The sequence below is a fragment of the Lactuca virosa genome, chromosome 1 (genome assembly GCF_052849685.1).
Source record: "Lactuca virosa cultivar CGN04683 chromosome 1, Lactuca_virosa_CGN04683_v6, whole genome shotgun sequence".
Lineage (NCBI taxonomy): Eukaryota > Viridiplantae > Streptophyta > Magnoliopsida > Asterales > Asteraceae > Lactuca > Lactuca virosa.
Genome location: NC_136426.1, coordinates 63,420,213 through 63,434,225, shown reverse-complemented (window position 1 = coordinate 63,434,225; position 14,013 = coordinate 63,420,213).

Genomic DNA, 14,013 nt, shown 5'->3' with positions numbered 1-14,013 from the left:
CATTGCTAACTTGCAACACTAACAATAATTATCATGCTCCCACTAACATGATGATTATTAGCATAACACTTATGCTCCCACTAGCTTTGACATGTACTCAGAAATCAGCTGGACTTCTAGAAATCAATACTTTATTGACTTTCTTACCAAAGTTCAGATTTCTGATACGAGATGCTTTGATAAAACTTTATCAAAATCATACACCTTTCCTTAGATATCATGCATGTGTGTCTAAACAATTTCAGAACTATGAAAAGGGATGCCGTAATCATAGTCTCAGTTGTTTAGACCTTTTGCCATCTGCTTCAAATCTACTTGGTGGAAGTGTTTCCTCACCATCATTTTCATGAATCGGAGAGAAACCTTATGACCCTTAGATTTTATGGTGTATATGTTCTTATCCATGTGAATCTGTCAAAACCATAATCACAAGACAAGGTTAGTGACAAATCCAAACTCATATGGACTGAACTAAATCTTAATTTCTTGCCACCTGGCAGTACAAGAGCCTGCCATTGCTTCCAAGTTGTTATGCAACCAATTGAGAACTCTAAGAACTCATATGCAAAACCAACTTTAACTGGAAAGGGCACATAAATAGAAGTATGTCAACATGATAGGTTATAAACCTCAAGTCGTGTGCCAGTGAAGAACCTCAGGTTTTACTCTTGATTAGTTCTTGAGACTTTCAAGACCTTTAAGACTCCCACTGTCCTCTTGACATATAAGACTCTCTTGTCAAATATTCAAGGGATAGTGCGGATTCTTTATCACGACAAACACTTCACACAATTGGCCTTAGTTGGTCTTTGTTTAATCCAAAACATCACAACTTACCAACTTCAAATGTACAAGAGTAGGACACTTTTACTCTTACATTTGACAAGTGTTATAAACCTTTCTTTAAGATATGTCACTCAACTTATAGTCTTGGAGTATGACTCTAAGACTTGTTTTGAAATGAAGTATGACTCATCTTCTTGATTTAACCATTTCAACAATTCATGACTCCTCTTCTTAGTCATAAGAATGCACTAAGATGTCCTTAGAAGACCAATTGTGATGTGGTTCTTAAATCATTAAGATGATCACAAAACATGATACTAAAGTACTCTCCCATCTTTTCAGATTTGAGAAACTTTTATCTTTCTGCCTAATTTGATTCTTCTCATTCGTTCTGCCATACATCGAGACTTTTCCAATGCTTCAGAATTACACTTAAGCCTGTAAGTATAACCATATTTACTAAAATTTAGTAAATCATGACGAATAGTCTTATCGATCTTTGTGGTGGACTTGACCAGTGCACAAGAATGTGTACTCGATCCCTTTAGTCATTTACTTGACTCACATATACATGTGAACAAGGAATTAGTCTTAATTTTCGAAAGCTGAAAGTTCTCATTCATCATACTATACAACTTGCATGATTCCAAGTTTCGGTCCAATTGAAACTTGGGTGATGGGAAACTTTCCTTATTTGGTAAATTTAGACACTACCACAAATGAAAGAATCAAATCCATTTTCCAAACTATCAATGGAAACATGTAAACAACAATTTTTCACAAATGCCATTGTAAGGATACTTAAAATAAATAAATCAAAACTGTTTTTTTTTATTTTAAAACTTCCGGAAAAACTTATCCTTACAATGCAAATGCATATGAAAAACTTGTTGTTATCTATTCATAAGCAATATATCATAACTCCTAAGCAACAGCTCAAAATTCTGATCACCGAACCATGCGATCAAAAACCATCTTCGCGATCAGAATCAGCATATACTTCCTTTAAGTTTCTTCACTTTTCTTTGATTCTTAAAACATCAACATGTGACCAAGTGACATCATGTAATAAGAATCTCATAATAGAAACTTAATAGAGTTAGATAGTGAACTTTACCTGAAGCAGAGTCAAACTTCTTGACTTGATCAACCTTATGATCTTTCAGGTAAATAGGCAGCTTCGCAATAAATGCCCCTTCCTTTGGCAAGAGAAACATATGGACTCACTGGGAATGGTACATGGGACTATCGCAGACTTAGCCTTTCTCTTTACCATTTGGTCAACCTAGTTGACTATGGTCAAACCCTTTCTTTGGGATGAGAAGGCTTTTCTAGATATCCAATGTTACCATTGTCAATGTCCATTGGGAAGTTGATCTCCTAATCAATTTGCTTTACTAGTCTTCAAATCATTGCTGACCAAGCAAATAGATAAGATCATTAAGGGTCATGTCATAGTCTGTTTCATAGTAGTCCCAAAGGAACTCACTAAGTGACTTAGAAAGTGATTGAACATCCAACCTTTTTAACACTTTGACACCCAACTCTCCCGGCTTGTCAATATGTGACTTCATCTCCAAGATGCGATCACACATAGACCTTGCTTGCCAATAGGGATTGAGTGACCTTTGAACTTGTGGGTTAGGGAGAATAATTGGAGGAGGTGGAGGAAGTAAAGTTCCAAGAGATTTGGGAAGATCATAGATATCTGAGCTAGACATCTTTTGGGAGATATTCAAGATATTTGATTTAAAGTCCTTAATATAACACCCAACATGAAATATTAAGGCTAGGATCCAACAACCTATTTATAACTGGAAGAGGGATGCCGTAATCCGAGTTATAAAATAGTTGAAGGTAGGTAAATGACGATTTACCAATTTCCACCATGAAAAACGAAATATAATTAAGTTTTAATTGGATTTGAAACTCCTAGATCTTTTGAGATTCATTGAACTTTTCAATGGCATGTTTCAATCTCGAGTGTGCCCTTCGGGTTTTGTGACTGGGATGCCGAGGATCACAAAACAAGGTGTGAAGTAACCATGCAAATATACTTGGTACCCTTAATATTTACCCCTCAATCGATGTTCCGGTTAACCACACGAGCTCCACCGATACTATGATAAATATTAAGTTACCCTTTGCCTACTTTGTTAAATCCAGGTTAGTGTGCCGGTTAACCACACACGCTCCACTAACGGTTTAAACAAAGTGCAAAGTGTAATTTCATGGATTAGCACCTTATTCACATTTTCCTAAGTAACTAAGATTGGGAATTAATAAAAGGTTTAGTTACGTAGTATTTATCATTAATACTTTTAATGAAGGGAGAATTATAGTCCTTGTCCTACCTGTTCGACTAACGACCCTCCACCAGTCAAGGAAGCGGTGGGTGAGAGTGGACACCCATTAAGCTGCCATTTTATAGGCAACAACCTTATACCCCCCCTTATAGACCGGCTTCGTGAATGAGGCCTACTAATGGTAAGACTGACTTGCTCTTATACACATATATATATATTATTAACTTATAATATTATAAAGTATAAGGGTTGAATTTTAACTTTTAAAATTCTAAGGGCTTAACTTGGAATTAAAGTATTCATTAGAGAAAACTTTTCAAATTCCAAAACTTGAGGGCAAGTTTTGAAACTATTCAAAACTCTTGGATTTTCATAACTTATGAGTTTTAAGTAAAGCTTTAAAACTTTTAATGAAGAGACTCTTGGACATCCATAACTTGAGGACAAGTTATGGAGCCATAAAAACTATTTATAAGAAAAGACTCTTCATTTTTTTTTTGTAACCTAAGGCATATTTATGAGTTTTTAAGATTCATAAATGTGACTTTTCATATAACTTGAGGACAAGTTACAAAAAAAACACATTTTATGAACAACTTTTAGATTAATTAGGATTGAAAACAACTAAACACAATTTTTTTTTCATTAATCTAAACTAACTCATAAATCAAGGAAACATAGAACTTTTGGTAATCCATAACTTATGGAGTTAAATGCTTGTTTTATGATGAAACTTTTCATGTTCCATAACTTAAGAATAAGTTATGGAATTCTTTAAAACATTAACACCAAATTTTGTAACTCCATAAAAACTTTGAATCAATTTTTTTTTTAAAACCTTTTCATATCCATAACTTATGGAGGTTTCAAAACACATAAGATCACAACTTTAAAAAAAAAAACTTTTTGAGCTCCAAAATTTTATGACAAAATTTGTAACTCCTTAAAACATTTAGATCAAACTTTTAAAACTAATAAAATAATCATATCATTTTATCTTTTACTAAATTTGACCTAATTCAACTCATATAGCAAATGATTCAAATTTTACAAATAATTAGTTTTTCACAAAACAAGTAATTATCTTAAAATTTGACAAACTTCATGTTTTTTTTTCTTTTTTTTTCAACTTTGAAAATCAAACATTTGCATGAATATAACAGAAAACAACCCATGGCTCTGATACCACTGTTGGGTTTTAGTATACTACAACATCCTATGGTGCACATACAACCCTAAATACCTTGGATCTATGTTTTCTCTATTATACATGCAAATATGAAGTTTCCAAGATATTACCCTATACTAGCATACAAATATCATATACTTGGGTAATAAAATAGATAGAATACATACCTTTTTTTTATGTAACTTGTCTTCATGAAGCTTGAGTGCCTAGTGCCCCAAGTGTGACACCTCAAATGGTTCACACAACACCATGAACACTTGGAATAACCTTGAGAATAAGGATACTTTGGTTCTCTCTAGTGAAATCGGCCTTGCCCTTTTGTGTACACACACTAGTGCCAATTTCACCAACGAAGGAATTCTTTATATAGTGTGGAGATTAGGGTTAAACCCTAATACCCATGACCTTTCATTTCATATGATCCATGGGTTAAACACTCCATGGACTATCCATGAAAGCTTAGCCCAACCTAAATGAACTTGGTCCATCACACATATATATCTAAGAGTCCATATTTAATTAGTCCTTTTTTGATCACTTAATTAATTATAAATTAATTCTTGATCAATACTAATTAAATAATATGATTATACATTAATATATTAGAATTTATAATATATTAATATAAATCACTAGTATCCTTTTTCCTCATCTTGTCAATCCAAATGTCCCAATGCCATGCAACCCAACTGGACCATGCCGGGTCGGGTCAAGTCTTACCAATTATAGTTATGGACGTAGACATTAATCCAACACCATGTATCGGGCTCGATCAAAACTAAGTTGATGTGTTCAATTAAGTTCTATGTCAAACAAATCGGAAATCGGGAAACAAACTGCTGGACAATAAGTAATACATTGTTCCATGTGTTTGTCCGACTGATATGTAGAATAGAGGATTATATGATCATTTATCTTAAATGGCGTATCATCATCATCTCAGTTCCGCGAGACCTTGAAAGAGCTACGATTGCTGATCGGTTCCTGAAGTCATTCTTGCAGTTATAGTTATTAGACTTATCCAAGTGGGAGACTGTTGGATTAGGTGTCTAAGTTCATAACTATTCCTGGAATGTACTTGACCCGAGTACTTGACCCGATTAGCACGGTCCATTTGGGTTGCATGGCATTGCGATACTTGGATAGACCAAATTGAGAGAAATGACACTTAAGGTTTATTAATATATTATAAGTTCTAATATATTAATAATTTTATTTAATTAGTATTGATCAAAGAATTAATTTGGAATTAATTAAGTGATCAAAAAGAGACTAATTAAATATATGGGGTTGATTGTGTAAATCATCTATTCTTGTATAGTGGGCTAATGATCCATGGTTTGTATGGATTGGGTTAAAACCCATAAGGTGCTCCATGGATAATCCATGGAGGTTACAAACCCATGGATCATGGAATATGGAAAGCCATGACAATTAGGGTTTACATGGTGTAACCCTACTTGTGCCACAACTATATAAAGAACCATATGTAAGAAAAATCGACTACTACTTGTACAAGATAGAGGGCAATCCGATTTTGAGGTGTTAGTGAACTTCTCTCAAGGTTATTCCAAGTGTTGTGGTGTTGTGTGAGACATTTGAGGCATCACACTTGAGATGCTAGGCCCACAAGGTTCTCAAGGAATCCAAACCACAAAAGGTATGTTCTTCTTCTAGCATTTATGTTTAAAAGTTCCCCATGCTATGCTAGATAGGATAAGAACCTTGGAAAATCAATTTTGCATATATCTTAGTAAAACATAGATCCAAGGTTTCTAGGGTTGCACATACACCTTAGGAGTGTTAGAATGCTCAAACCCCTTCATTTTAGTGATGTAAAGTAAGTTGTAAGTTCTTTTAGAAAAGTTCGCCTGTTCCTCCAGAAAATCCTATATCTTCTGATATGATGAAAGATAAGTAAAAGTGACTCTACAATCCCTTCTATGAGTACTAAATGGATACAAGTTATATAAAACACAGAGTAAACAAACAATCGATTGTGTGAATCTTCCCTAAGCCCACAACCAAACAAGGAACAGGAAATGAGTCGGAAGTCACACATCCCATTGTTTGTTAGATCTTCATTGTATATAACCCTGGTGTATTCACTTGGTACTCACGGAGTTAACTGCAATAGTTCCTTTATATTTGATGAAAACATTCCTTAAGAAAAAACCCTTATTTTCTTTAGTAAAAATGGTAACCACAATAGTTCCTTCTATAATCACTTAGTTTATACTAGCTATATATAATCTAATATCGAACAGATAGTTAATTGTGTGAATGTGCCCTAATCCCACAACCAAACAAGGAACAGGAAATGAGGCAGAAAGCACACATCCAACTACCTATCGGATATTAATTATATATAACCCTGATGTATAAACGAAGGTATTATAGGATTAACCACCAAAGGTCCTTTAAGTTATACTGGTTTAATAAAATGGATTAAACCCTTTTATGGATAAGTTTCTAGTTTTGTCTACCAAATGTTCTATTTGAAAAGTATGTTTTGTACTAGAAAACGGTTTACTGAATTTGTATCCTATGACCTGACCCATACCTGGTACTCCTTATGATTACTTGGTGTATACGGTATATATATATATATATATATATATATATATATATATATATATATATATATATATATAGCTAAGATCGAATAGGTAGTAGACTGGGTGAATCTGCTCTAAGCCCACAACCAAACAAGGAACAGGAAATGAAGCGGAAAGCACACATCCTACTGCCTGTCGGATCCGATTAATATATATCCCTGATGTATCTACGTAGGAATCATAAAGTTAGCATTATAGGCTCCCTTCTAACTGAATGTACTAAGACTCGAATGTTCTGCTTGTCGCTCGTAATGGTGTAAGTTTTCCCTAGTTTATAACTATCTTTACTAGAAAATAGTTTGCATTACCTTTTATGTGAGAATATCACAATATGAATGTAATGGGAAAATGAAAGTATACAGTAGTATTTTAAAATGACTAATGAAGTACTGACTACCTTAAAACCAGTTTGTTAATTAAGGTTAAAATGTGATGAGGTTGTAACCATACTAATATGACATATGTTTAACACGACGACCTTTTGGCGCCAAAACTGATGTGACGTTTGTCACCCGTAGACCTGTGTGTCCCACTGTAGCTAGCAGCAAGGTGTGGGCTGTCAATCCCGTATAGATCTATACACAAACTCATGCTCTCCCTCCAGGAGACTCTGGTTACAAAACGCGACCTAACAAGTATATTGCTAATCCGTGAAGTAGTGGTTTCACATTATTGTTATCTTGTTCTTGTTATAGTATGTTCTCTCTGTTCTAGTGTATAGTATGTTCTCTCTGTTCTAGTGTATAGTATGTTCTCTCTGTTCTAGTTGTAGTATGTTCTTCCTTGTATTAGTTATAGTATGAACTGAACCCCTAAACTATACCTATTATAGTTTACTAGTATCTTTACTTTGAACTGTTACTGATTTGAAGAAAAGACTCATTTATCTACTGAGTTATGATTGTACTTCAAAAATGGAGTTTTATAAACAATAAAGTAACATAACTTTAAAAGATTTTTGAAATGATTTGTTCGCTTATAAACACATAAGCAATCCTTTAAAATGATGTTTATTCACAAAACATTTACACAATTATCATTGTGTTCAACTTGTATCCCCCCCCCCCCTTTAAAAGCATTTAAAACAATTTAAAAGATTGATTATAGGGGTATGAACTCACCTTATGTGGGTGATTCAATTGAATATGCGCGTAAGGATGACAAGTTCCACGAATGAAGTCCCGAGACACAAACGAGTCCTAAATGACGTATAATGGCATATATAGGCATGTAATTAGTGTTTAAAACAACTAACATGCAAGGAAACTACCTTAGGGACTAGGAAACATTTGAAATGAAGTGTTAAAATCACATGTGATTGATCAAATGGGAGTTTAGGGCCAAAGTAATGAGTTCACGACCCAAATGGATGAAGGATTCACGGCCAAGCATGAACTCGTGAAGGGTTCACGGCCCTATGAAGGGTTCACGGCCGTGAACACTTCAAACTCATGAAGATGGTGATGAACTTTGAGGAATCAAGGCTTGGATCTAGTAGTCTTTCAAGTATAACAAGATTAAGGATGAAACACTTACGTTTTTTAGGCTTTAGGGTGTTCACGGTTGAAGCTTTTTGAGAGAGAATGGGGTGTTCACAGTTGGGAGGAGAAATGAGGTGAAAATGAGGCCACTCTATCATATATGGGAGGTGGTTCACGGCCGTGAACCTAGTTTGCGGCCGTGAACACCATGTGAGTGATTTTCTGGTTCGATTTTATCCTCCCGGTCTCAAGCTAACTAATCCTAGGATCCATTTATACATTACACTAGGCTCGGAAACTCTCAAACAGATACTTAACAGGGCTAAAAGATAGCAAAAACTAGTCTGACTTTGATTGAATTGTATGGCTATACAAGATGGAAATTTCGGGTTGTCACAGACTGGTTGTCTCAACGACGATTGAGGAAAATCTTTGTATCCAAGTTTAGTGGCGGATTGCCATGAATCAGAAGATTTCGGGAAATGCGAGGGTAGGTCCTTGGGTCTCGGGTCATGATTTTAGACCCGAGTTATGTGTTTTGGCATTCCAATCTAGGGTATCCCATCTCGATGATGACTGGACCCTATGATTGATTGGACCCGACATGTTTGGTATTCCAACCCGATGGTTGATTGGACCAAACATGCCTATTATACGAGGGTATTCCATCCCGAGGATGACTGGGCCCATCGTAGGCATGCCTAGTATTCCAGCCCGAGGCTGATTGGGCCAGGCATGAGTGTTTGTGCTTGTGATTTGGTTGTTGTGTGTGTTGGTTTGGGAGTGAAAGGAAGCGCTGTATGGTTGGCACTAGACGGGTCATCCCCCGGTTTGTCTTCCGTTTTTCATTATGTCCCTGGAAAATTTTGTGATCAGAATGAGCTTACTCTCGAAGGAATATCTAATCCCTTGTGTCAACTGAAGAGTGTCGGCAGCCGCGTATAATCTGTGATTCTGCTTTCTAGGGGGGGTGGGGAAACTCGGGTTATCAGAAGTTGAGTAGTCAGTTTGGAGGATAAGTGGAATGGTATTAGCAATGGTTCATTATGGGCAGTCTGTCAGGCGGTCAGACCAAATTTGAGACTCCCAATTTCAGGTTTCGGTAAGGTAGAAGTGATTGTGTGCAAGGGATTAAAGATTCGTTCATTTTCGGGTTTGGAGAATACTGCTAAGGATGGGTTCGATTAGTGTAAAGCCAGATAGATTGTTCGTTTTGGGCTGTGAAGTTGAATCCTTGCGGGAGCAGTTTTGAATGGTTATGTCTGTCTGGGAGTCCAACATCGTTCCGAGTTTTTAATTTCAGGTATAGCAGTTGGATACTTGTGGCCTAAGGAAAATTTTAGGTTTATTCTTGTTTGGGCTTATGATATCTTCTATTTTGGGTTAAACATCAGTAAGGGTGGGTGGTCATCCGAGCGATGTGACTTCCCCAGTCATTTCGGGATTCGTGGAATCCTATCAGGATCGTTAGTTCGGTAAAGTTGTTAGCGAGGAATGATTTCGAGGGAAAAATCTAAGTCAAGTGGGGGAGAGTTGTTGATGGGTTTTCAGCATTCTAACACTCCTATGGTGTACATGCAACCCTAGAAACCTTGGATCTATGTTTGACTAAGATACATGCAAATAATTATTTTTCCAAGGTTCTTATCCTAACTAGCATGACATGGGGTACTTGAATCAAATAAAACTAGTAGAATTACTTACCTTGTAGTAGTAATTGATTGCTTGGAGTTTGAGAGCCTAGCACCAATAATGTGGATGCCTCAAATGGAAGTCACAAATCACCACAAACTTGGAAACTTGAGAGAATAGTCACAAACTACTTGAAATCGGCCCTCTTAGTTTACACACATCAACTAGTACAATTTCAAGAACCAAAGCCTCCTTTATATAGTGTGGTGGATTAGGGTTACATCCATGTAAACCCTAATACCCATGTCTTTTCATTTCCATGAGATCCATGGGTTAAAGCTCCATGGAGTATCCATGGACTTTCCATGCAAGCCTAGCCCATTCCAAATAAGCATTAGCCCACACTATATAAATACAAGAGCCCATATTTAATTAGTCATACTTTTGATCTCTAAATTAATTCTAAATTAATTATAGATCAACACTAATTATATAATATGATTTTATATTAATATATTAGAACTTATAATATATTAATAAGTCATAACTTATACTATTCTCAAAAGATTATCCGTAAATTGTTCGGGTGAAGTGCAACCCAAATGGACCATGTCGGGTCGGGTCAAGTACATACCAAATATAGTTATGGACTTAGACACTATCTCCAACAGTTGTAACATCCCGATTTCCAGGTATGAAATTTATTCTTTAAAAGTAAGTTTTCTTTTAGAACTCGGCGAGTTGATAGCCTCAACTCGGTGTGATGAAGGGATTTTGGTTTGCGCATTTTTATGGACCAACTCGTCGAGTTGATGAGGAGAACTCGACGTGTTGGTGGCTTGATGAGAAACCCTAAATTTTAGGGTTTTGTACCCTATATAATCCCCTTAAGTCCCTAGGGTTGATCTTCTATCAGCCTCCAAACCCTCATATCGGCCCTTGTGAACCCTAATCATCCTTCCTTCTCATTTATGAGCTAGTGTGGTATTTTGAAGCAAAAGAAGAAGAAAGTTGGAAGAAGGAAGCAAGGATCTAGCAAGCAAAACTCTCATCTTCTGCTTGGAACTGTTCTGGACCTTTGTAAGTGTCCAAGATCTGATTTTTATTCCTCTATGTTGTTAGATCTTGAGTTTTGCCCCTTTTTCTCCTTATTCTTGGATGTTGCAATGGATGGATCTCATAAATTTTGCAAGTTTATGAATCTCCAGGTCAATGTGACCTTGTAGTGGTTTGGATCTTGTCTTTAACCAAGTTTTGATGCCATGCATGGAGTTTAGGTCATATTTCCCCTTTTTGACCCATTTTGGGTTCAATACATGCATTGTACATGCATGTCTATAAAGCACCAACCTTTGAGTCGATTTTGAGGCTAGAATATCTTCTGGAAAGGTTGGGTTCCAGATTTCAAGGATTTTGTGCTTATTGGTTAAGCCATTGAATTTTCAAGCCTTGTCGAGGGGTTTTTGAGCACTTTGAGTAGCCCCAAAGGATAAAGTTGGAAACTTTATCCTTTTGGACAACATTTGAGTTTAGATCCGAGCCTTAGAGTCCCTGGAATCGAAGAATCAAACTGAATGTGTTAAGCTGGGGAAAACTCAGCGAGTTTTCCAGCCAACTCGGCGAGTTGGCTAGGGTTTTCCCGACCATCTGAGTACTATAAAAACTCGACGAGTTGGGTAAACATGGACTGTTGACCTTGACCGTTGACTTTGACTTTGACTATGATTGACCAAGTTTGACTTTTGAGGGCATTTTGGGTATTTCGGGATCTTGATGGAATTGGTCACATGGTTGTTGTAGGCTCTTGAGTCGGGAGCTGAGATTCGGAGTCAGACCTTGTCAGTTCTGCACTTCTTGAGAGGTGAGTCTTCCTCACTATACTTGTGGGTCGAAGGCACAAATGTCGGTCCATTTGATTGAAATCCCGTTATGCATGTTGATATGTTGTTATGATCTGTTAGATCGGTATCCTGGTAGATATGATGTTACTATGCTTAGTGATCTGTTAGATCTATTTGACTAGCTGTAGACTGTTATATGATTATCTGTTATATGTGCACATGTGTGATTTATGGCTGAGGCTTCTCTGCTTTGTGCGTAAGCCAATAAGTCTGGGGTATTCCAACCCGATGGTTGATTGGACCCATAGTATATTGGCATTCCAACCCGATGGTTGAGGGGCCCGGGGTATTCCATCCCGAGGATGATTGGACCCATAGTATGTTGTTTGTGTATATGTTATTGTTGTGATTGGTATTTTGCGGGAACTCACTATGCTTCATGCTTACAGTTTTGGTTTATGGTTTCAGGTACTTCAGTGGATCGTGGTAAGGTGAAGGTGTGACCGTAAACATCCTCGTGTTTTGGAACTTATGAATTCAGGGAAAACTCTGATAATGGAAATGTTTTTAAAACTATGTTGTAAAGGATTCCGATTTTTAAATAATGTTTTAGAAACAATGGTTTTTGTAAATACCTTTTTAGTGAATGGGTTGTTTTGAAAAGTAAAAAAAAATGTTGAAATTTTTGGAATGTTATAGTGGTGGCAGCGGCGGCGGCGGTAGTGGTGGCAGCGGAGGCGACAGTGGTGGTGGTGGCAGTGGTTGTTGATGGCGGGTGATGGTAGTGGTGGTGGTGGCGACGGTAGCGACGGTAGCGACGGTGGTGGTGGCGGTAGCGGTGGTGGTGGTAGTGGCGATGGCGGTTGGTGGTCAGTAGTAGTAGTGGTGGGTGTTAGTTTTCTAATAAGTAAAATACTTATTTTTGTAACCTGACAGTTTCCTTGATGAGAAGGAATGTTTTCCATCTAAGGGGTTGTTGTTTTGCACTTACTTGGTCTGTTCAGAGCTGATTGTTGACTCGGTCAACAACTGGACCGTTTTATAGACCTCCAAAGTGGTTGACTCAGTCAGCAATAGCTGGCCAGTGGGCTGACTCGGTCCCTCTCAAAATCGATGTTGACCCAAAAAAATCCTATCGTCCTTTTATGCCCCTGCGCCCTAACAGAAATCACGTATAGACGCCGCTTCTTCCCTTCCTTCCATCTTCAGCAAAGCCTGAAACAACTCCATCTGGCGACTCGACGCCTTCTAAGTCGTTGTCATCACTTCGACTTCGACATCTGCAAAACAATAGGTAAGCATTGGTTTTTTTTGTATTTTCTTTTTCTAAAATCAGTTTGAGTTGATGTATGAAATCAGTTGACAAACGAAGTGTGTATGAAATCAGATTGTATCTACATGAAATCTGACCATGGGAAATTAGTTTGACTCGTAATTGCATGTTTATTGTTCGTTCAACTTTTTGATTTATGATGTTGTTTAGTGAATTCCAAAAGTGTACAGGGCTACCACAAGTAATATATCGTGCCCAAGGGAAAAAGATCGTGAAATATAACATGATGTGAATATTCATGATTATGATTTTCTTAAATATTTTGCAATAATGAAAGTAAAATCTAACAGGGAATTCAAAGATTGACAATAACACCAAAAACAAGAAAACCCTCATTGTCAATGATAAAACTCCTTCTACAGTCTGTATCTTCAAGCTTCGACTCCTTATGTGCTTCAATCGAACTTAAGTGTGATAGATATGAGAGAAATGCCTCCCTATAAATGAACTCAATTAATTCAGTTTTAAGCATCAAATGACAACTAGGAATTCCAAATTCCAAACACACACATTCATATTTATATGCATCTATTTACGTTCAAATTAAGAAGAAACCTAATAAAGTTAAAATTAAAAGCAGAATTAGTGATCACAAAATGAGATGCCCATAAATTAGTTCAAAGTTAAGGTTACTATTGTATCATGTATTTCAAACATACAAAGCTATTCATGGTTGTATGGATCCCTTGTTTGACTTTTGAAGTGATGAGAAAATAGTGGAATTGTATGGATCATAGTCGAGACAATATGGTTTTTTTGCTTTGTTTTCTTAAGATACATAAATATGGTATACTTTTTTGTACTTTTAATTATTATTTTTTTTACCT